This window comes from Arvicola amphibius, chromosome 4 (genome assembly GCF_903992535.2).
Source record: "Arvicola amphibius chromosome 4, mArvAmp1.2, whole genome shotgun sequence".
NCBI lineage: Eukaryota > Metazoa > Chordata > Mammalia > Rodentia > Cricetidae > Arvicola > Arvicola amphibius.
In genome coordinates this window covers 95,004,254-95,029,341 of record NC_052050.1, presented here as the reverse complement: position 1 = coordinate 95,029,341, position 25,088 = coordinate 95,004,254, and positions in this window count along the sequence as shown.

Below are 25,088 nucleotides of genomic sequence, written 5' to 3'. Positions count from 1 at the left end.
AGCCCAGGATCAGATCCTGGGCGTTTTCCTTGCACACAGTGTCGGTGCTTCATAATAAGGGCTAAAGCAGCTTTTTAAAAATGTAGGTCGGGATGAAAAGAGATTTAACTTTTAATGTTTGAATTAAAACAGCAGGGGCAACTTCTCCGAATACAATAATAATAATAATAAAAGCTACCGGAGATTCCCTGAAATAATCATTCCTAGCTATTTTCCTCTGTGTTTCATAAATAATAAATGTGCTAAAAATCACCCATAGTAACACATTCTCTAATATACTAGTTATGCAAGCTGGTATAACTCTAAGAACCCCTAAATGTGAGAAAAATTGAATTTGCTGGTACTTTTTTTTAAAGCTAAAAATTAAATTTCTCTGGCCCCATGCAGACCCACTCCCTTACAGCTACAGTTATAACTAGATTTTTAAGCCATTGGAAAGCATTGTGGATTGCAATAAAGCAAAACATGATGTCAAAAACTGCTTAGAATACAGAAAAGCGTGCTTCTGATATATAGCAGAGGGCTGCTGTTTACCTGGCTCAGGCAAGCACATTGCTTGTGGATCTTTTGACAGCTGTGGCTTGCACAGGAATTCTAGCGCCATCGACTTTTTTATTACTGATTTAAAATGTAAGCTAATCCCGTTGGCAATAACCCCAGAATAGTGTTTCCCCTATCTGTTCCCCAATTCAACCCTTAGTGCTTTTATTTTCTCCCCGACTCTGTGCTGATGACTAGGAGCTGGACTGTTAAGAATACACTTGGCTTCATAGTATAGGATGTGTTTGCTCTGATGGTAGCAGAATGTCCAGGGAAAGGGAGGTGCTTCATCAACTATTGAAGAGCTGCAATGTGGACCCGTGAATAAAACACTAGACTGGGGACTGGGGCAACCATACTGCTTTCCTGGCATCCTGCTGACTGGCCCATGTCTGCTCACTTGGAACTCAAGCATGCGTGCCTGTGCACCATGGCTGCACCGTGAGCATCTTGACTTTCCCGTGACACAAGATGACATCTGCTTTGGGGACTGCCTGCCCAGATATCTGACAAGCGATGCTTCTTCAGGCTGCCTTGCAAAGTTTCCATTCTGATGCTGCTTCTGGTGTGCATAGCTGAAGTTTGTTGGTTATTCATCCTTCTCTGGGTGTGCTTGTAGTAGAAAAATAAAAGATTAAATAATCTAAAATAATGACACCCATATATGCAAGCATGATTGACTGAGATTTTATTTACTATTTGTTTATTTTTGTTTACTATTCTTATCTCCTACTTCTTAAGTCATGTGGATTAATTTTTGCCTGTGTATGGGATATGTGTGTGTGTGTTTGTGTTTGGCACTGTGTGGGTTGATGTGGATGTGAGGGTGCCCAGTTATGTGTACACATATAGGTGTGAACGCTAGAGATAATCTTCCTCAATCACTCCCCAATTTCTATATTGAGATACTTCTTCATTTTATATGTTGAATCAGAGTTTTCCCTTGAGTCCAGAGCTTACGGAGTTGGCTAATCTAGCTAGCTAGCTTGCCCTGCAATGGATTCATCTCTGCTTCTCCTGGGCTGGAACTACAGGTGGGCCACCACATCCACTTGGCCATTTGTGTGGGTTCTGAGCATATGAACTCCAGTATTCAGGGATGTATGACAAGCATTTTGGCTACTGAGTCATATCCTCTGCCCCTCCAGGGTTGTTTTGATTTTGAAGAGTCTCACATGACTGCAGTTATGGGAATGAAGGTGGTGAAAGGGAAAAAGCCTAACAATTCAGTGATCCTAAAGAATATATAACAGAATGAAGGGCTAACCGTTTATCCACCTACTCAGCAATCCTAAAGAATATATAATGTCACAGGGCCAGCAAGGTTGTCCCAGACAAAGTATGAGGAGAGGTGAGAGAGCATAGTTAACACGGAGCGGTGGCCTTGTTTCTGAGTTCTAGGGTCTTCCCTCAAGCACGTACCGTGAGGGCACACCCTTTTGTCACCTAGCTCCAGTCGCTACTCTCAATATTCCATTTGGTGGACCCAGAAACCTGGAGAGTCTATGCTCTCCTCTTCCTCGTCCCCTAGGTTCACAACCTTGGCAAAGAACTCCCAAAAATCCTGATGCCAGATCCCCTCCTCCAAGGCCAATTAAACCTATTCCCAGGAGATGTAGCCAAGCATCTATTTTTTTCTAATGCTCCATGTGATGCCAGCATGCAGCCAAAGCTGAGAGTCCTCAATCATACACGCCAAGAATGAAACCATGTGTTGAAGGGAAGAAAGGAAAGATGACAGAAGCATATCAAAGGTCCCACCCATTTGGGAGTCTGAGAAAACATGGGGCCAGGTTGGATCTGGAAAAAAATGGGAGAGAGGAATGGAAGGCCCCAGCAGAAATGCAGTAACTTGGGGAGAAAGTATAAATAATTGCCGTGGTCATATTTGGCTATTTCTGTTTTCGTTTTAATATTGTGTGTGTGTGGTGCGTGCGTGCTAGTGCATGTGCATGAGCATGTGCGCACACATACTTGTGAATGTAGAGACCAGATGTCAAGGAAGGTGCTTCCTTCAACCACTTTTTTGTTTGTTTATTTGTTTTGTGTTTTGAGACAGAGTTTCCCTGTGTATCCCTGGGGGCCTGGTACTTGCTCTGTAGACTAGGCTGGCCTCAAACTCAGAAAGAGCCGCCTGCCTCTGCCTCCCAACTGCTGGAATTAAAGACATGCACCACCACCCCTCAGTCATGCTCCATCTTATTTTTGAGGTGTAGTCTAACCCAACTTGCTGTTCACTGTTTCAGTTAGTCTGACTAGTCAGAGAACTCCCCAAATCAGCGTCCAACACAAGGTTTGAAAACACCAGGGTAGTCATGCCTGCCACACACACACACACACACACACACACACACACACGCACACGCACACGCACAATCTAATTTGAACTCGGACTTTTTGTTTTCATCCCAAGTCTTTCTAGCTACTGAGTGTCTCCCCAGCCCCATCATTTTTATGCACCATGAAAGAGATATTTATTAAGCCCCGACTGCACAGAGTGCTATTGCTGGTGTAGAGGACACAGCAGAGAGTACCACAGAAGAGAGACTCATAGACTCAGGGAAATTCCACCCTTATGAAATGAAATGGGAGGAAAATTTTCCACACTGATCATGGTCATCAGAGGTAACACTAGTAGAACACAGTTCTAAAAAATGTGTAGCCTGGAGAATAGGTAAAAAAGAAAAAAGCCAGAAAGAGCCATTGCTAATGGGTTAGAAAATTCGAGAATGAAGTCAATCAGAACCCCAAGTGAGGATACAAACAATAACCAGTGACCTTCTAGTATAAAAGGGAGAAGGCTGGGGAGGAAAGAGACAAGAGATCTAATGAAGGGAGGAGGGAAAGAGGAGGTGGAAGGGAAGAGTGGGAAGATGGAAGAAGGAGAAAGGACAAGGGAGAAAGGAAGAGAGATCGAGAGGGTGAAGGAAGAAGGAGAAGGAAGAGGAGAAAGGAAGAGAAGAAAGGGAAATAACAGAGGTGAGGGGTTAAGAACAAAATCAAAGAGGAGTGGAGAACAAGAAAAAGGAGTGACGGAGACAAAGGTGGAGGGGGTAAGAAGACAGGAAAATGGGGGCTGAGATGGCGGAAGGGGGATACACTGAGGGAGTGAAGAGTTAACAGGAATTGATAGTGCGATGAGGACTGCTTGAAAAGCTGGCTGAGTTCCTGCCAGAGGCTTGAGGGAGGGGAGGAGCAGCCACTGCATTCCAATATCTACAGAAAAACCCACAGATTAGCACACACCAGGGGAATACTCACAAGAAGATTGCGCAGGTGTCTAAAGGAAAAACAAAACAAAACAAAACAAAAGAGCCATGTGGGCTTTCATCTATTTATCTGCTTATTTTGTGTCTACTAAGCACAAAGATCTCTCCAATGAAAAGCATCTTTCAAGAACTCAAAGAACCCAGAAGAAGCATGGTTAAAGTCAAGTCTGTGAAAGACAGATTCTTGTTCGAAAGGGGAGAGAAGCCCCCTCATGTGCACAGATGTTGCACATTAGCGGTGTGCTTTCTGTAGCTTCCAGACAAAGGAAAGCTGGCCCCTGCAGCAAGCACCACCCAGCAAACACTGCGCCCATGAAGGGAGAGCCCATAGATGTACACTCAAGACTTCCCAAACACTACACATTTCAGTAACCTGCATTATAACAGCTTCCCTTTAACAACCACTGTCTTGTTTTGTTTTAAAACCGGGGTTCATATAGTCCAGACTGGCCTCAAACCTCCTAGGGATCTGAGGTTAAGCTAAACTTCCTGATTCTCCTGCCTCCACTTCCCAATTCCTGAGTTTACAAACCTGTACCACTTGTGAAATTTACATTCAGGCTGGAGAGAGGAGAGGCTGAGGCAATAAATAAGTCAGCACAAAATTAATTCAATGATACATTCTAAAAAAGAAATTCGCAAAGAAAAGAAGCAGAGGCTGAAAAATGAGCCATAGTATGTCCAAGTGGTAGATAAATGTCTGACTTAGGTGTGTAGGAGAGGATATGGAGGCTGCAGTTGCTAACCCTGTCCACGTGATAGGATTGAGTCGCCATGGAAATGTGAGCATACCTGTGAGTGAGTTACTAGGCTGGGTTAATTGAAATGGAAAGATCCACCCTAACTCTGGGCTGCACCAGCCCATGGACTAGACTCTCAAAGTGGAAGAAGGGAGAAGCTGGGCTGAGCACCAGCATCGATCTTTCTCTGCTCTCTGACTATATATGCAAGGTTGGGATATGACCAGTTGCTTCATACTCCGGCCTCCATGCCTTCCCCACCATGCCAGACTGTACCTTCAGTCAACTAAAGTAAGCCCTTCCTTCATTAAGTTGCTTTTATAAGGCATTTGTAACAGCAACAAGTAAAGTTACTAAGACAGAGGCTCTCAAAGGGCAGAGTGTTTATGGAAGGCTCTTGGTTTCTATGGGAGGCTGGATGCAGAGCTATGTGGCGGTGAGGTCTGTGTTGATGACTACCTTCTGGCCGGCTCTGCACCCCTGATGCTCTGAAGACTGGAAGAGGAGGTGTGAAGGGGTGATGTTCTGACTGGGTACAGTTGTCCTCCCTGCACTCCTGCTGGCCCACTCTCCACCCTTTCCTCGCTGCTCTCCAGCCTGAAGGATAAGTAGCTGACTTCATCCTTGGGTTCTACACTCTCAGTAGCTTGTGCCATAGGGTCAAGGAGCCTTTACCTGCCTACTGGATAGAAGGAGAAAGGTCCAGGGTTTTATTCAAAGGCTCAGTTTGGACTGACTACCTCCTTCTCTCTCTCTGCAGTTTGAGAAGTTCTTTATCTACTTGCTCTCCAGACCTAGGAGTGAATGTGTTTTGTTTAATAGCCCAGGGCTGCACTGTCTGTGTCCAACACAAACTACCCACTGTTTTTAAGGAGCTTGTTTACTAAGTTCACCTTAAGTGACCTGATTTGAACATGTGGTTAGCCATTCTCAATAATGACCACAGAGAAGTACAGACCCAGAAGTGCCCTAGGTCAATGTCAAGGTTATATACCTGGAAATGGAAGTTATAACCAAATGACCCTCTGGTCCTTCTAATATAGTGTTCTCTGAAATTGTTGCTGGCTTTCTGATTTATTACCCCATCACTCTACAGCAAGACAACTGCTGTAGGATACTTCTGCTTTCTTAGGATGAGCTTAACTCTCTGAAGTGGTAAAAATTACGAGGCCTAAAATGGGACCTAAGTTCATCCACCACGGACATGACCCACCTACTTCTTCCGTCTCGACAGTCGAAACGTGATGGAATCACAGTTTTATTTACTCCTTGCAAAGCAAGCTGGTTCTCTCCAGGAGAACAAACCACAGACAGGAAAATAAGGTGTCAGCTGTGGAAAAGTCTCTGTGGAACAGAAAAGGCAGACTGTCAGTCATGCCTGCATTTAGGAAGAGGCCTGCCAGCTTGCTCATGGTCACTATGCAAAGAGTGGAAAGGAGTGTCTACTGCCCTGAGCTGGGGAAGCACCAAATATAGGGGACTTTGCCATGGACCCTTGAACCCCAATGCAGGTGCTTCCCACCTTACAAGCTAATATACGACACATGGGTTCTAGGGTTCTGTGTCACTGCTGTAGATCCCCCTGTCAAGGTAATAGATACCAGATCTTATACAGTTCTGGGGCATCTGTCCACACTCTGCCTGAGTGTAAGGAGTCGTTGGAAAAGAGCAGGCCGTATATATCCCTTGTGGGATGTGCGTCCATCCTAAAGCACAGCTGTTAAACAGTACAGTTAGTAAAGGCAGCTATGCTTACTAAGCACTTTCCTTGTGTTAGATGATATATTGGGAACGCTGGGCAAGTTTGAACTCGTGCAGGTTTTCAGTGGTTTGTGATCTGTGAAACTGACCCCCAGCAATCCTTCATGTCTATGGTCCACAGCCCTGTGTAAAGTTCTGCTCTTGAAAGTGGGAACCCAAGGACTTGCATCTAAATAAAGACTATGTAAGAGGTGAAAGAAGGTTACCCTACAATAACACACACACACACACACACACACACACACACACACACACACTCCATCCATTTTGGGGTTTGCAGAATGAGGTCACTATATTGCCTTCAAAATGTGGCAATGGAACTAGCTGGGGACATCTCCATGGCTACCTGGGAACCCCTTTAGATTGTAGTCTCTTGCTAACCCTAAAATCGCTCCCTTAATTAAGATATCTTCTTCCCTGCTCCCCTATCCACCCTTCCTCCATCTCAACCATCCCATTCCTCCAGGGTCTTCCCATCCTCCCCTCCTCACTTTTCTCTCCCCATCTCTCCTTAGATCCCCATCTCTCCGCCCCACCCCAAGATCCCAATTTTTTGCCTGGCAATCTAGTCTACTTCCAATATCCAGGAGGATAACTATATGTTTTTCTTTGGGTTCACCTCCTTATTTAGCTTCTCTAGGATCACGAATTATAGGCTCACTGACCTTTATTTATGTCTAGAATCCACTTATGAGTGAGTACATACCAAATTCATCTTTTTGGGTCTGGGTTACCTCACTCAGAATAGTGTTTTCTATTTCCATCCATTTGCATGCAAAGTTCAAGAAATGGCCCTTTCCTATAGCCATACTGATGAATATCTTGCATATCACCATAGAAGCTTCATCTGGGGATGGATAGAGATAGAGACAGAGACCCACACTGGAGCGCTGGACTGAGCTCCCAAGGCCCAAATGAGGAGCTAAAGGAGGGAGAACATGAGCAAGGAAGTCAGGACTGCGAGGGGTGAGCCCACCCACTGAGACAGTGGGGCTGATCTAATGGGAGCTCACCAAGGCCAGCTCGACTGGGACTGAAAAAACATGGGATCAAACTGGACTCTCTGAACGTGGAGGACAATGAGGGCTGACTGAGAAGCCAAGGACAATGGCACAGGGTTTTGATCCTACTGCATGTACTGGCTTTGAGGGAGCCTAGCCTGTTTAGATGCACACCTTCCTGGACCTGGATGGAGGGGGGAGGACCTTAGACTTCCCACAGGGCAGGGAACCCTGACTGCTCTTTGGACTGAAGAGGGAGGGGGAGGGGAGGGGGAGGGGAGGAGGAGGGGGAGAAATGGGAGGTGGGGAGGAGGCAGAAATTTTTAATAATAAAAAATAAAAAAAAATGTGACAATGGGCTGGGGAGCTGACGCAGTGGGTTAAGTACTGGCTACCCAAGCATGAGGACCTGGGTTCAGAGCCCCTGCATCCACATAAAATCTAGGTATGGCAGCATGTGTCTAAAATCCTACTCCCGGATAAGACAGAGAGGGGAGGATCCCTCGGGCTCCTTTGCCAGTAAGTCTAAGCAAATCGATAATCAGCTTTGGGTTTGAGGAGAGACCCAGTCTCAAAAACATGACTGAAGTGATGAAGGGAGACACTTTTCATCAACCTCTGCCCGCTATATAAGTTCTTGTTTCCCACCATACATCTTCACAAACACGAACACCCCTACAAAGTAAAAATTATATACATACCTATACGTTCCTACCATCATCTGTTAATTGTATTGGAAGCATTTCAGCCATTGATCTTGTAATACAAGAGTCTCTTTCACAGATAAATTTGATAACATTCAATTGCAGAGATATAGTTTGGACCTCCAAAGCAAGGGGCTACTCCCAGGGTACTATCCTTACGATATGACATGAAGCTGAAAGGTCTCCTAACTGGTGTTAATGTTTTTGTCTATAAAATTCAGATAAGAAAAATATTTACCTCATAGGGCTTGTTTGGTGAATTAATTAGGAGAAATTAATATACCACATCACTGGCATAACAAATAAGACTTGCTCAATAAGCTTTAACAGTTGTTATCATATGAACAAAGGATGTTTAATCTAGAACCGCTTCTGTCCAATTAGAATCTGCCTCTTCCTCTTATGTACTCTCTGCTTCTCCATTGTTTATTAAAGATCAAAACTAAGTCTATTTATTAAAGTGGATATAGGTGTTTACTAATGGAAAATGCATGCATGCAAAGTTAATGTACATTTCTATGCCCACAATTAATTATTTAGCATCATACATATGTCAAAATACTTTATGCTTGCTGCATTTTGGAAGACAGGGAATGATTTCTGGAAGACCACAGACCTGATGCCCCAAAGGATGGATTCTCAGTGATAGGCAGGTATACTTTTACTGAGAAATGTAAGAAAGCTTTGGGAAATAAACAAATAAATAAATTCATTTCTATGTTACTCAATTATTAAACAGTGCCTATAGACAGGGAGAAGGAATTAAGCATTAAAGTTATGAACTGGGCGTTCATATAGACATTTATTTCACAATTAGTTTGATTGGATCTAAGATGGTTTGATTCTACGTTTAAAAAGACCCCCCCCCCACAGCCGGAGCATCACACAATGTGATCCGGCACCAAACTCACATAGAAGCTTGTTAAAAATTCAGCTACCCTGGTTTTGAGCCCAGCTGGGTCTGGTTCAGCAGGTCTAGGTCGGAAACTCTCAGTGTACATTTTTAATATTCCTTATGTGAGTCTCCTATAATGTCCCAGGCACAATGAGAAAAGGTGTCCTACAGGGATCCCAGGATTCCAGAGTCCTTCACCTCTACTCCAGCCTGCTCGCTTTCTGGTATTTTTTCAGCATCCTTGACAAAGGAAAGACGTCTTCCCCAGGGCACCATTCTGTTCGTGGCAACTAAATCTCTGCAGCTGAGATTCGGAGGAGCAGTGCTCTTGGGAAGTAAAATATTTCCACTCAGATGCTGGGGCTCCTGCTGAGGGGATGGAGGAGTCCATTCATCAAAGAGTACACAGTGCCTGTTGCAGCGAGGACCAAGTGTGTCTGCAAAACCTTAAGTCTCACCTGGGTGCAAAAGCAGGGAGCTAGCCTGGCTCATATCTACTCAATGTTCATTGCAAGAATGGGAACTTAGGAAGGGGAACAATGCCCGCATAGATTCACTTCATTTCAGGTTTGAGAAAAGTAGGAACAAAAATGAATGGACTCATCCAACAGATACCAAGGACAAAAGTGGATTTGAATTTCTTGTTAAAATGTACAACTATACTTCACTCCAGAAAGCCTGGTTCAGTGCAATCCCACGATTGCCAGGTCTTCAGTCTACAGAGCAACATGGCTGCTCAGGGCTTGACTATAGAGGCCCATGAGGAGCGTGGATGGTGCTTTGGTGAGAAGAGCGGGGACCAGTTAGGTTCATGGGATCAATTAGGAAACCTCAAGTGAGGAAGAGAATCTCCCCCCCCCCCCCCCCTTATAGATTGGCACTGAAAACAAACACATTTGCAAAAGTGGACAGAGAATATGCTTTAGGAAAGCAGTGATGGCTACATGCAAAATGAGTTAGCTTTGGACAGATGTTATCTTGTGCCCTAGAGGGTTCACCTTTAGCAGAGGGAGGGAAGATAAGGGAAAGGAGGGGAAGGAGAGAATAAAAGATCTCACTTCCCTCTACAACCATCATAGTTTAGCTTTCTGCTCCTGGCATGCAATAGCTGAGGTGATCCTTTCTGTTCTTACAATAAAACACTTGAGTAGCCAACTTAATGAGACAAAAAGCTTTATTTGCTCTCATGGTGATCGAGGTTGCCGTCCCTGGCTGCCCATGACTTGTGGGTCCATGGTGAGGCATCATGGCATCATGGTGGAGAAAAGTTGTTCACCTCATGGTAAGAAATAGGAAAGCGAATAAATGAGTGGCAGAGCTCCATTCCCTGCTTTGGGACAAGTCTCCAAACACTAGAATATATCCCTCTAGCCCCCGCCCCCCTGCTTTGAACTTCCTGCTCTTTCCTAGTGTCACCAGGCAGGGGAACCAAGGCTTTCCATTATATATAACTCATATCCAAACTTCCAATTTAGTGTTGCATAGAAACCCAGACATGGCATGAGGAAATATGTGGGATCTACATAATACAGTACCTACTTATAAGAGGGGCTTGAGCCTTTGATGATTTGGGTATGAACACGGTTTTGGGAATCTACTACCCCCCCATGGATAATTAGTAATGTATATAATAAACTATGATGTGTGGATTGAAAGGCACAGAAATCAGGCCTTGAGAATGCATTCATTTCCCCCTAGCATGTGCAGCTAATTGTACCCACTCAGAATAGAATGGCGGTTTGGCCTAGTGTCCATGATTCAAAGAGTAAAACCCACAAGAGGCCCTTCTTTGATGGATACCCACAAAGCACAGAGGACTAGGGGCCTGGTCCTGGAGCCAGGACATGGGAAACAGAGATGGGGTCATGGCTTCTGCCTGTGCTACAATTGCACCCCTGGGACTTTGAGAACCTGATTAGCTGGGTGCCGCTGGAGAGAAATCCCTTTGCAAGCAATGCTCACACACTGGTCATGTGACAAAGGACCTAAAGTCCCAATCTGTGCAGAGGCAGAGCCGACTATTGTCACCTGGGTCTGTTTCCTGCCTGCCAAGGCCACCACTCAGCATGCCAGCTGCAGTTACTGCTTTTGTAGTCATTGGAGATGAGACTATTGGACTCCCTCTGTCTAGAGCTGAAAACTCAAATCCCAGAATCTAGGGGGAGTTCAACAGCTACCAGACATCTCCCAAGTAGCAGACTGGAGTGACAGGCCCACCAGGTCTTCCTGTGTTCTTATGGCCTCAGAGACCCCCCCCCCCTCTTCTTCCCTCTTCCCTCTCCCCTCTAGGTCCAAGATCATTGCTAAGTCAGGTCTTTTACCAGCCAAGTCTGTAATTTGAGTTAGACCACAGTGGACTAAATACCATTACCATCCTCCCTAGCCCTGAAACTATTACAGACTTTCTTTCTTTCTTTTTCAAACCTTTGTAACTGAATACAGAGAGAACCCTCTACAGAGGATAAATATGCTAAACTCGGCAAGGTGTTTTAGAAGGGAATTACAACATGTCTGAAATCAGAAATGGACTTATGATATCCATATTTCCTTCACAGCAGCAACCAGAGTTACCATTCCAAATATTTTAGCACTGGATAGATTAGACATAAGACCAAAGCTGGGTTTCCAGCCCAGGCACTGACAGTGTTTTTTGCTTAATGTTTCTGGCCACGTCAAACAAAACATTCTCAAGAACTGCAGTGTATATATTAGCCGGGTGTATAAATCACACATAATTATAATATCCTTCACCCCAAGAGGCCGTTAGTATTTCCTTTATGAAAGTTACACAGTTGATACCGGCACCTTGCTAATAGATCGGCCCTCCTGGAAAATACAATTAAACCCCATGCAGGGCCAGGAAGTAGTTTTGCATGCCTGCTGTCACTGTGGCTTTCAGACACAATTGCTTCCCACAATGGACTTAACCACCACCAGCCCAGAAGCTCTGCGTGGGAGAGTATGCCAGGGCAGTCAGGGCTGGCCCCAGCCAGGCATGGAGCCAGGTCTACAGAGAGCCTGGCAGACAAAGACCTGCAAGTCAGACAGCACCCTGCCGAGATGGTAGGAGACAGGATGTGAGGCATCTGGACCTTGGGGTTGGAGCTCCCCTGGAGAAGGTTCGGGGGCGAGGCTGTCTCATCCCCGCAGGCTGAGTATGAGGCCCAGAGCTGCTGTTTGGCACTGGTTATTGGGAACACACACAAAGGAACAGACTAGGGGGCTGGTGTCACCACCCTCAGTCTGTATGTATGTCAAAAGAGAGCACTCTCAGGACTGAGAGTATACCTCGGTTCAGCGTTTGTGCAATATACTTAAGACCCAGGGTTCAACTCCAGCTCTGCAGAAAGCAAATAGGAATAAATATTCCCACAAGAAGGGCTGTTTTCCAATCACCCACAGCTTAGAATGAAAGAGGAGGGACAGAGCATAAACACAGCCATTTGGCCCGAGTCTTGAGTTCCTATGGATTTTAAGGGGGCAATTCTCCTTATTCCCAAATGAAGCTTGTGCATAGTGTCCCAGACTGTAATTATGGAAATGAATTAAAAGCCCTACTTTATGACATTTAAATGTGTGGACAGGGACCAATTCTGAAACCCTGTTTTTGCATTATTAAATAAAAAATAAACAAACATACATTAAATGACCCACAGACAAGACTAGGCCTCTCTCAGCCTCCCAGAGGTTGGAGAGAGCTGATCAAATAGTTTCTCAACCCAGTTTTCCTGCCTGGGGCTCTCTCTACCTCTTAGACACCCATGTAGCTCTGGCACAGACAAAAAATGTTTCATTCAATGCACAGTGCTGCTCAGGCCAAGGTCAAAGGAGTGGTTGGCCAAACACAGGGGAGACAGAAAGATGCGAGTTCTGTTATGGCTCCAAGGATGCCCCAGAGTCGGGAGGGCTGAGCTGAACATGCTGTCTCTTCAAAGTAAGATCACTGTCTGCTTCTTTGGGATGGACACTGCTTCTCTCCTCTTAGACTAGACACCCTTTGCAGGAAAAAGCCTGAACCTGAAAATTATAAGACATTTAACATCGTGTTCTGGACCCCCTTGGCAAAGTGAATCACTTTCAACCAAGCCTTAGGCTGAAAGAGGTCATTGTGAAGTCTTTATATAGACAGTAGTCACCCCAGTCGAGAGGTCTTCAAACAGCAATGATCCTTAAAGGCACCACATCACTTGGGAACCTGCTAGACATGTGCACTGCAGAGTGACAGCTGCCTCCAGCTGCTGAGTCCGAGGGTACTGTGATCTTAATTTTTCTAAGACCGGATTTTGAGTACTCTGAAAGTTTAGAACCTGTGCACCAGAAAGTTCAGGCCACATGGGGCTTAAGGTTTCAAATTATTTACTTCCTCTTGCATAGCATGAAATGAAATCCACATCTTCTTAAAGTCCAAGAAAGCAACGACGGAGGGAAAACAAACATAAGTCAGTGTTAAGCAAAACAAGGATTGGGAAGTTGTCTCAGTCAGTAAAGTGCTTGTCTTGTAGGAAAGAGGACTTGAGTTCAATTCCCCAAATCCTTCAAAAGTGTAGGTGTGTTGCTTATGATCCCAGTACTGGAGAGAAAGAAATAGAAGGAAGTCTCCTTGCTCACTGACCAGCTGGCCCATGAGAGACCCTTGTTTCAAGAAAATAAGGTGAGCAACATCTGAAAAATGACACCCGATGATGAACTTGGTCTTCACATTCATGTGTATACATGCACACACATACACACAAACATACACACACATAAACACACACACATACACACACTCCTCAAAATAAAACAAAAATGCATCCCATACAATAGTTATTCAAGGGATGAAAGCTTCTCCTTGAATAGATGCTCAGACAAAGGGAGTCCCAGGGAATGTACATTCTGCTTCCAAACCTTTGCTCTTGTTCATTGGACTCCCAAGTCCTCACTGACTGGTAGCTCACGTGTTTCTCAACTTTAGAAGGCATCTTTTATATTCGCCAACATTGGAGGACCACCTGGAGCATGACATTCTCAACATCTTTAACAAGTTTATTTCAATTTCAAAAAAATGTAAACAGATTTATTGGGGGATAAGGGATGTATTTCTTTTGCAAAAAGGAAAGGGAAACATTTCTTGTAGGAATGAACAGTAGGACAGAATAAAGTTAAAACAATGTTGAGTCCAGATAAAAAGAGTTGCCTCAAAATTGTCCTAGGAGTGAAACCATGTGCCTGTTATCCCAGCACTTGGGAGATGGAGGCAAGGTGGGGGTCACAGACTCAAGGTCAGCCTTGGCTACACAATGAGTTCAAGATGAGCTGAACCTACAGTATAGAATCTATCTCAAAAAGCTGAGGGCTGCTGACACAACTCAATAACACATTTGCCAGGCAAGACCTGGCATCAACCTCGAGTCACACAGAGACACAGGCACACACATACACACTGAAGTCCTTATCTATGGCCCCTCTTAATAAGATATTATTTATTTAAAAATAATTTCAACATATTTATTTATGACACACGAGTGTGTCATGCCATACCTATGGAATCCAGGGGACAAGGTTGGGAGTCAATGCACATCCAGGAAGCTGAACTCAGGTCTCTAGGCTATAGCCAGAGATTAATTTTGCCATCCCTGGAGACGGTATTTACAAAACTAATTAAAATGTGTGGGCAACCAGCATATGGCGGTTCTATTAGACATAATAGGTTTCATGGTCTAAGTTGATGAGGATGACTGACCCCGTCTCTTCTTCAAGATGGCACCAGATCTCATTACAGATGACTGTGAGTCACTGTGTGGTTGCTGGGAATTGAACTCAGGACCTTTGGAAGAGCAAGCAGTGCTCTTAACCACTGAGCCACAGCAATCTAGTTAAAACTTTATCATAGTAGGTACTAATATAATATAACTTGTATTTATCCGATAGGGGGATTTAGACCTCAAGAAAAACAAACACAAAGGAGAATGCCACATGAAGATCTTGGAAGAAACGGGGGTGATGGACCTAAAAGCCAAGGTACAAATATCAAAGATCGACACTGCAGACCAACAGAAGCTAAGAGTTAGGCCCTAGAACGAGCTAACCCCACTGACACCTTGATCCCCAGCTCCCAGTCTTCAGTAGGCAAAACAACTAATTTTTGCAACACCCCCCCCCGCCCTGAAAAACCTTAGCACCAATGAAAGTCCGTGTCTCTTATTAGCAGAGGACATTAGCAAAGGTATAAGGACTTGTTCCAGATAGATGTATTTATCTTATATAAACTCATGGATGAGAAAGATAATAAGACAGCTGAGGAATGCCTGTGACCCTAAGCTTATGCTTAGTTAGAAGATTCCAAGTTCAAAATCAGTCTGAGCTCTATCTAGAAAAAAAAAAAGAATTAATTATGGAAGAAGGATGTCCTACTCATCATTAGATCATTTATCAACAGAGTCTGAGAATCTTTGTTTCCCAGTGCTTGCTTGTTTTATGTAAATTTCACACAGGCTGGAGTCATTAGGTAAGAGGGAACCTCAATCAACAAAATGCTCCTGCCAGACTGGCCTGTGGGCAAGCCTGTCTGGAATATTCTTCATTGATGATTGATGTGGGTGGCCCCAGATCACTGTGGGTGGGGCTGTCCCTGGGCTGGTGGTCCTAGCTGTTATAAGAAATTAGGCTGGGCACGCCATGGGGAGCAAGAAAGTAAGTAGCACCCCTCCATGGCCTCTGCATCAGTTCCTGCCTGCAGGCTCCTGACCTGTTTAAGTTTCTGCCCTAACTTCCTTCAGTGATGGATTTTAATGAAGAAGTCTATACTAAATAAGTCTTTTTCCTTCTCAAGTTACTTTTGGTCATGGTGTTTGATCACAGCAATAGAAACCCTAACCAAAACATTCCCAATCATGTTTCTTTTCTATTACTCAGTGCTGAACTTAGAGGCAGACTTGAAGAGGTAAACTTGAAATTCACATCCTCTTTGAGGAAGGAAAAGGAGACTAGGCATGCAGCCAGTGCCACAGCACTGACTCTGCAGACAGAAAGTGCTGGGTTTTATCTCTAGCACTGAAAAGAACAAAGAAAACAAAACCTCTTGTGCCTAATTCCCCTGTTATTCTGGAAGTCGGGATAAGGCACAAGAACAGTGATGGAATTTGCTTTTCACACTCCCTGTAGGATTCTTCTTTGCCCATGTCATGAACGAGTCAGTATCTGTACCTTCTTAGACTTCTCAGAAGGAAGCTCCTTCTAGGAATAACAACTTACAACTATCAGGAAGTCTCTGAAATTTGGTAAACTCATAAGACCCCCTTCATCTCAAGTTTATATAAACAGTGAATTCTGTTGAGGAGCGAAGGCTTCACAACTGCCTACAAACCATGGAGACAGCCACAGGGCTCCAACCTCTGTTAGTCCTCATCAATGCTGGCATTGGCATTCAGTGATGCAGCTGCCTTTGAGTGAACTATGCTATGGGAAGTAGCCTATCATCACTACGCCCATATGGAACTCTAATAAACTTGGTAGCGTTTGATGGCATTATTACTTTGCTCTGTTGTAATCTCCTGTCTGGAGTGAGTATACATTTGTTTACATCTCCCTCAGGAACAGTGTCAGACAACACACCCAATCCCTCCACATATCTCCCAGGTTCCAGCCTCCCTGGGGTTTGATGTTTCTATGTGAGACTGGAAAAGATGAAAATTAAATGACCAAACACCATCTTTTTTGTGAACAGAGCTTTGCTCACTGAGCACTCTGAGAGAGAAGTACTACCTCATGAGATTTGCTAAACAAACAAAAAGAAAATCCTATGTAAACACACATAGTCAAAGGAGATACAGGCAAACACCATCTCACAAGACTGTCTGACTGTACCCTTTGCTTAAGGTGAGGAGAAATGGCTACAGGCATAAGAAATATAATAAGAAAACCAACAGCAACTATGTAGTTACCATGGATTAGCATGTTTGTGTCATGCATGTCAAATTCAGGACTCCTCAGTCCTTGTTACTCAGCCACGTTTTGCAGAGAAGAACATGGAAAAGGCACTTGTCCCATGCAAAGCCATGTAGCCTCTGAGTGCCACAGCTTGAATGAGAACATGCTTGTTCTGTCTAGTTTCATCACAAGCCTTTTGAGTGTAAGGGACAGAAATCCAGGTCCCTCACTCTTACCAGCAATTCTCTCCTAGTTGAAACATCCTATCCTGGAGGGGAGTTCAGTGGGGGGTGGTTCTGTGTGGCTCAGAAAGTTGTAAGATGAAGCTTTTCCTACAGTAAGGAGTGGGATGCTCTTAAGATGCAAGCAGTAAGTAAACATATTGCAAATTTTAAGAAGGTCCCCAAACTAGCAAGATTCAGGGGGCCTTCCCCAAGGTCCTAGAAGTAGTAAGCAAATGCTGGCAGGGGCTTGTAGGGCAGAATCTCCCACCAGCTGAGATACCTAAAAAAGACTTTTCAGTCTGTCGAGCTACCTGTAGGCTGTGTAGAGAACTCTGGGCTTACAGTTATAGTATTCATCACTTCTGCCTAGGTGAACTTTTCAGTGTGGTAAGCTACATTTGAGTCATTCCTGTACCATTAATGATCTCACACTTACTTGTAAAAGGCTTACCAAACAATTGACCAAGGTGTATTTGACCAGGATCAATACTTCAGTCTGACATTTGGTATAAATAGACCTCTGTGGTGTGTCTCCTCTTTTTCTAGCCACCTGCAACACTCCATAATTAAATCTGCATCATAATTTCAGAATTTGTTAAACTCTATCATCCACCAAACAAAGGAACCTTCCAGTTGGTGTTAGAGATCTTAAGATAAATGATTAGATTGCATTCGTTGTGATAATCCAATGTGATCTCAAGAGCCTTCGAAGGAAGGAGGAAGGCTAGGAATGGGGCATTGAGACAAGGAAGGAGACAGTGTGTTGGGCTCTGAGTTGAAAGAAAGGCCAAAAGTACGTGTGCTGTCTTTGGTAGTTTATGACTGCTAGAAATAACTCATATAATACATCATATATAACATATTATAGATAGATAAACAGGTAGATAGATAGATGATAGATAGAAGATAGATAGATAGATAGATAGATAGATAGATAGATAGATAGATAATAGATAAGTAGGTAGGTAGATAGATAATAGACAGACAGACAGACAGACAGATAGATGATAGATAGATAGATAGATAGATAGATAGATAGATAGATAGATAGATAGATGATAGATAGATAAACAGATAGATAGATGAGACAGCATAACCTTAGCTCTGTGGACATCTGCTAGAGTTCAGGGACCCTCTTGAACACTGTAAACGATTTACCAACCTTCCTGACTCCTCCTCCACTGGCGTCAGTAGGACGCCTTCCCCAAGCATAAATGTTTTCAGGATTGGAGAGATGACTCAGAAGGTAAAGTACTTGCTGTGAATCATAGGATCCAAATTTAGATTTCCTGCATCTGTGTCAAATCTTGGTGTGGTGGCATACACCTGCAACTCTAGGGCTGGAAAGCAGGCCGGTGAACATGGGAGCTTGCCGGTCAGTGCACCTGTGTGCGTTTGCACACACACAAAGTGAGGAACGACAGAGGAAGGTACTTGATGTCAACCTCTGCCCTTTATTACATGCTCAGGCAAGTGCACTTGAACACACACGCGCACACACACACACACACACACACACACACACACACACACACACACGCATATCTCCAGATATTGTTAAGTGAAAACATGAAAACAGCACCACCATTGATTGTGGTTCTCCAGAACAAAGGAATAAGATGAAGCTACTAAACAGAAATTTATTTCTTAATTTACTTCTGCAATTAAGAATAGAGCCCTGATTCTGAACTGAGCTCCATGTACCCGCCAAGAGTTCAGAGATGCTGAAAGAGCTGGAGAGCTGACCTGTCCCCGAGGGCTTCAGTTCCTTTAACACAACTTAGCAATTTCCTGTAAATCCAACTGACATAGTAAACTGCTTTTATTTATTTATTTTTTAACTTGGTAAAAAACAATAACATAAAGAAAAGTTTCTGGAGATTAGAGTGTGGTTATATAAACTCACATGATTTTTTTATGCATATACTGTTATTTCAAATTATTTCAACATGAAGTCCCATTTCCACAAGCCAGAGGCTATTTTCCCATAATTTTCTTCCAACCTTGTTTATTCTGTATTTTTTATGAGTTTTTGTGTTATTACTGAGTTTTCAACAATCATTAGGTAGTGCCTGAGACATAATTGAATGCAATTTTATTACCCCAGTGAACAGACATAAATATTTAATCTTCCTACTCCAAATGGCGATATTTAGGGAGCTTATCAACTGTTTTGGGGGGCTGCCCATAGAATGAGTAGAATGGGTATCTTTACAGGCTGGCACTGTCATTTTCTCTAACACATCAATACTAATTGCAATCCTCAGTGAGACATTACAAAAATAAACATGGGGCCAGCAAGCTAGTCTAGTGGGTCAAGTACTTGCCACCAATGCTGACAACCTGATTTCAATACTCGGGTGTTATATGCTAGAAGCCGAGAAATGCCTACTACAAATTGTCCTCTGACCTTTTTACATGTGCCATGGCACACACTCTCCTCAGCAAAGAAAATTAAATAAAATGTAATTAATAAAATTGTGGAGCTGCTATACATTGTATCCTATTTTTAGAATCCAAGCAGTAGTGAGAGTAAGGAAGGAGAACTGAAAGTTCAAGGACAATGTAGCAGACAAGAGAATCAATCCCCACGCTCCAAGGATAGGATATAGTGTCACAATAGACTTTGTCCAGCATGCACAATATTTTAAGTTCAACTTTAGTACTGCAAAACATAAATAAATAAGAAAGAAAAACAAAGAAAGAGAGAGAGAGAGGAAGGAAGAGAGGAAGGAAGGAAGGAAGGAAGGAAGAAAGGAGGAAAGAAACAAGGAAAAGAAGAAGCAGTCTATTATAAGATAGAATAGCAATTGGATCTTCACTGTGTGCTTCAGAATCTAGAGAATGGGTTGTCTGAAAGAAAGAAGCACAGTTTTTTTTTTCCCCCAGAGTATTCCAAATGGAGTCTGTAGCCTATCTCCTAAACAGCTCACCTGGGGGAGAGGGTTTGAAGAAATGGCTCAGTAGTTAAGAGTGCCTGTTGCTGTCGGATAAGGCTCTTGTACACTGTAAAGATTTGTCATTCGTATTGGTTTAATAAAATGCTGATTGGCCAGTAGCCAGACAAGAAGGATAGGTGGGGAGACCAGACTAGAAGAATTGTGGGAAAAGAAAAGGCAGAGAGGTAATCACCAGTTAGACACAGAGGAAGCAAGATGAGAATGCCTTTCTGAGAAAAGGTACCAAGCCATGTGGCTAAACATAGATAAGAATTTTGGGTTAAGTTGTAAGAGTTAGTTAGTAATAAACCTGAGCAACAGGCCAAACAGTTTATGTTGTCTGAAGTTTCTGTTTTGTCCGGTCCTACAGTCCTTTAGTCCCAAAGAAATACAAAGAGGCCTACATCAATTATAAACTGGTTGGCCTAGTAACTCAGGCTTATTGACTCTTATAACTTATATTAGCACATAATTCTTGTCTGTGTTAGTCACGTGGCTTGGTACCTTTTTTGGCAAGGCAGTTACATCTTGCTTGCTCTGTGTCTGGCTTTCTCTCCATTTGGGTGACAACTGCAGACTGAAACTTCCCAGAATTCTCATTGCCCTGCCTCTACTTCCTGCCTGGCAGCACCACCTATACTTCATGCCTGGCTACTGGCCAATCAGCATTTATTAAACAAGTACAAGAAACAAACCTTTACAGGGTAAAACCACAGCAAGTTTATACTTAACATAAGCCTCTGTGTGTTTCTTTGGGACTGAACGGCTGTGGGACCAGGTAGGACAGAAACTTGCACCTACAGCTGTCTGCTCTTGTACAGGACCTGAGTTCAATTCTAAGAACCCATATCCAATTGCTCACAACTTCCTATAACATATACATTCATTCATTTATTTTGGAAGCCCAAGGAGGAAGTTTGTGCCATTTCAACAAAATGTTCTTAATTTCCAGGACACAAGAAATTCATATGCAGGTCACAGACCCTGGCATTAATCACACAATGTAGCACAGGTGTAAACTGGCTTGGTCTATGCATTGAAGGTCTTTGTTTCCATTCATGGAATTTACCTCAGACACTTGTGAAATCTTTTCTAATGTGAGAAATTACCCTGCGGTGTGATTTCTCTTTCCTACAGCCCATCGATCTTGTGTTGTGGAGGATACTGCAAAGTGGGGAACATGAATAAGCAGAAGTTGAACCTACTTGCTGTGTGCTCGGAAATGCTTTCAGAAACCTGGTGGTTTCTTAAAGCTGTGACCCTCACATCTGGAAGCTAGGAAGCAACAGCTAAGCAACAATTACTATCGTACCAATACACAGGTAAAGAGACAGGGCTTGAACGCTGAGCTCAAGTGCAAATATGCTAATGCTGCAAAGTAGCCTTCTTAGATTGTCCTGTTTTAATAGTGTCAGCTCCCAGGGAAGAAAGTTCCACGAAGCTTAGTAAGTAATTTGCTTTCCTACAATTTGAAGGCTTCCTCTAACTCTCACCAGGCTAACAAGCACAGTACCTCTGACAGACTGGATGCCAGGAAGGCTCTATTCCTACTGTTTCTGTTTATCCTGCAAATCGTAGTTTTGTTGTCTGAGGGGATTGCAAGCAGGGGAGTTTGCAGAAAAGTGTAATAGAAACTTCACCCATCATAGAATGAGACAATTCTTCTCTCACCAAATTAACCATGTTAACTCCCTCCTCCTCAAGCTTTTGGGAAGCAAAAGTGGTTTCTAGAAGGTAAACTATCCTTCCCAGCAGGTACAAAGTAGAGATTCCCCTGGAGAAAACACCAAGGAGAATTCAGAGAGGGCAAAGCAGCTGCTTCCATATGCAGAGAGGACCACTGAACTGAATGGGTTTCATCAACTCCACTGGAGCCTCACCCAGAGCAGCTGTCCCACAGAAGGTACCAGGGCACTCTAGAATTCTGAAGCCTGTGAACAATGCATACAGTGTGCTGAGTTGATACTGAAACTTATCACACATGTTCACAGACACACACTCACACACACACACACACACACACTCACACACACACACACTTCATTTACAAAATAAAAGGAGAGTGGACAGAACTGGCAGATGGGGAGGTGGCAAAAGGAATATTTTCCTTAAACATGCAGAGCTTCTTCTCCCTGCCCCACATCAGGCAGGCTCATGCCATCATATGACCATGTGGGATGCAGATCTTGAATGTGTGGGTTTTGACCTCCAAATGATCTCAGCCATTTTTAAGTACTAAACATCTCCCCTTTAGGTTTGATCTGGAATCTCTTTCCACCCAACCTTATCATTTTCTTCAAGTCATGAGCTCCATCCATCCAAAGTCTTCATGTTGGTGATCTGATCTTTCTTCTCTGGGGTTACAGAAGCAGTATCCTCCAAGCCTCAAGACCTTCTGATGCTCTCTTCTTTCCTTCCCTACTCTTGTCTTCTTCCACTTAGACTTGCTCTACTACCCTTAAGGACAGCCCAGAATTGGATGTGGTGATGCACTCTGTAACCCAGCACTTGGAAAGATGAGGCAGAAGAATTGTAAGTTTGAGGTCACCCTGGGCAAACAAAAGTGTACCAAAGCCAATCAGGCTACATAGGAAGACTTTGTTCTGCCCTAGAAACAAAAAAGGCATCCTAAACAGCACATTTTGATCCCTTTGATAATGAGAGCCCCTGACCCAGAAAGGTTGTCAAGTCTAATGGAACTCTCACCACGGTCTGGGCAAAGTTGTGTGCTTTCCTTCTGGGTCTCACAAGGACCTCACGTCTCAGGAAGGATTTTTCCACATAATGTCTGTATTCCTTAGCATTTGCTGACTGCTAACATAGTATAAAATTCAAACATAAATGGCACCTGAAAGCAGGCCTTAGTCAGGTTGTATAGGCCACCATTTTGTTGGAATGAATGGTTGTCTCCTATCACTACGGTTGAATGAGCTCGTCTCTCCTCACCACAGGATGAAAGCCCTTGGGTCTACACCTGGTGACTGAGAGTGCGCAGCTGGCCTTCCATCTGCAGAGGCATCAGGCTTCTGCTTCACTGGCCTCCAAACAGCAGGAAATGGGAATAGTCCCCCAAGCTGGGACCCTCTAGTCCTATTTTCAGCACATTGCAGTCCTCCTTCCCATATGAAAGACTCACATATCTTTGAACAGTGAGAATCTTGTCTATCAGTTTTACTTATGATGACTTCCGAGTTTTTTCCTCTGGGAAATCTTTAAAGGGGTATGCTTGCCCTAAACAGACTCCTGTAGGAACACCCACGTTAATATGAGATTATTCATTGTTCCTGGTAGTTGTTTGAGTTTGCTAGCTTTCCCTCCTCCTTATATGATCATAACAGTATTGAGGGGAAAATACACCTCCTGTACTTAGCACACATATACTCCTTTAACATGTTTACATTTTTCCTTTAATCCGTGTTTGTATGTGAGTGTGAGCCCACAACATACATATGGAGGTCGAAGAATAAGTAAGTCGAGGAAGTCAGATCGCATTGTGGGTTCCGAGGATTGAAATCGGATCACTAGGCTTCATGGAAAGCACTTGACCTGCCAATCTATATCTCCAGCCCACATATAGGTATTTCCTAATTCTGGAGAGTAGTGGACAGATGGCCATTGGTGGGTGGATGTGTCTATGAGAGGGCTCATGGGTAGGTAGATAGATGCATGGATTGATGGCTCAATGGGGAGATGAATGGATGAATTGGTGGCTCGGTGTATAAAAGGATAGTCAGCTGACTTTGTGGGTGAGTGGGATGGGTCAGTAGGTGGTTAGTAGATGGAAGGATGACTTGGTAGATGGGAAACCAAGAAACCAACAGATTGGGCAATTCCAAAATCTATGCACAGTGCTCAATTTTACCTATAATTTTCTGATAGTGTGTCGGTGTGGGTCAAGGGAATTTTTGAAGTCTGACTTCTATCCAATAATCTTCTGGAGACTTCCTGCCTGTCCAGGGAGAGTTTCCTTCTGACTAGTGTAAAGTTAGCTTATTTGACATGTTCACTAAGAACAATCCCCCACTGTTATCCTAAGGACATAATGAAAATAAGCCAAGGAAAGAAATACAAAACTCTACAAGAAAGGGCATTCCTCAAACTGGGTCCTAGAAATACAGGCATCAAGAATCATAGCAGGCTGAGCCATTAATATCCCCCATACTAAAGCACCACCTACCATGTTCCCATACTCCAGGCTTCAAGTGTGACACCTGATTTTATGTAGACAGATATACGCCGACACTGTGTGTGCAGCTTCATATTTCCATATGTCAGGCAAAGTACAACCTGAAGCGCATTCTGAATAATTCATCCAAGCAGAGGTCTGATAAACAGATGTCTGTAACGCAATAGTTCTGAAGGTGCCGTTTTTCTGACACGAACAACAACAAGAAAAAATCCCTGCTTAAAAGCCAGATGGCAAATAAACCCCAGTTCATCACTTAGGCTCACAAGGGAAGCTCTACCACATTTTTCATCAATTCCCACTTTATATTTAACACAGTAAATATAACAGTGAAGCATTATGCCTCTTCCTTCTCAATCTATCTCATCTGCGAGTGTTAATCTCCACTGGGTCTGAAGCAGTATTTACTCCACATAAGAAAATGAGCTTCCATGTAACAAATTTTCTCTTTGCAGAAACAACAGAAAATTTTGTATGCTCAACTCTTGCAGTGTATTGGAGATTTCCAGAAACAGATTTCGAGAAAAAAAAAAATGTCTATTTTTCCTTTCAGCCTCTCATGGCATAATTGAGGGGTTGAGTATCCCATTGCATAAACAAGAGCCCTGCCTGAGTTCATGGCGGGTAATAAAAGCTTGCTGCCATTCTAGGTAAAGAACTGCAGCCTAAGGATGAGTTTCAAGGCAAGGGCCATGCTAGGTAACATTTGAGCCCCTGGGTGCTGGTTACTAACTTTTATATTTTGGTCAGTCTCTTGCTTTTGCACACCTGGTGGGAATTTTTCTGGATGCCTGTGGACTTTCATAGCTCCTCAAGTGCATCCAAAAAGGGGGATGTTTGTCTAGAGGAAGTTAAGAAAAGGTAGCTTCCCTGGGCTGAGGTCTGAATAGTTCTTGATTTGTCTTCCCATAATTATCCTCC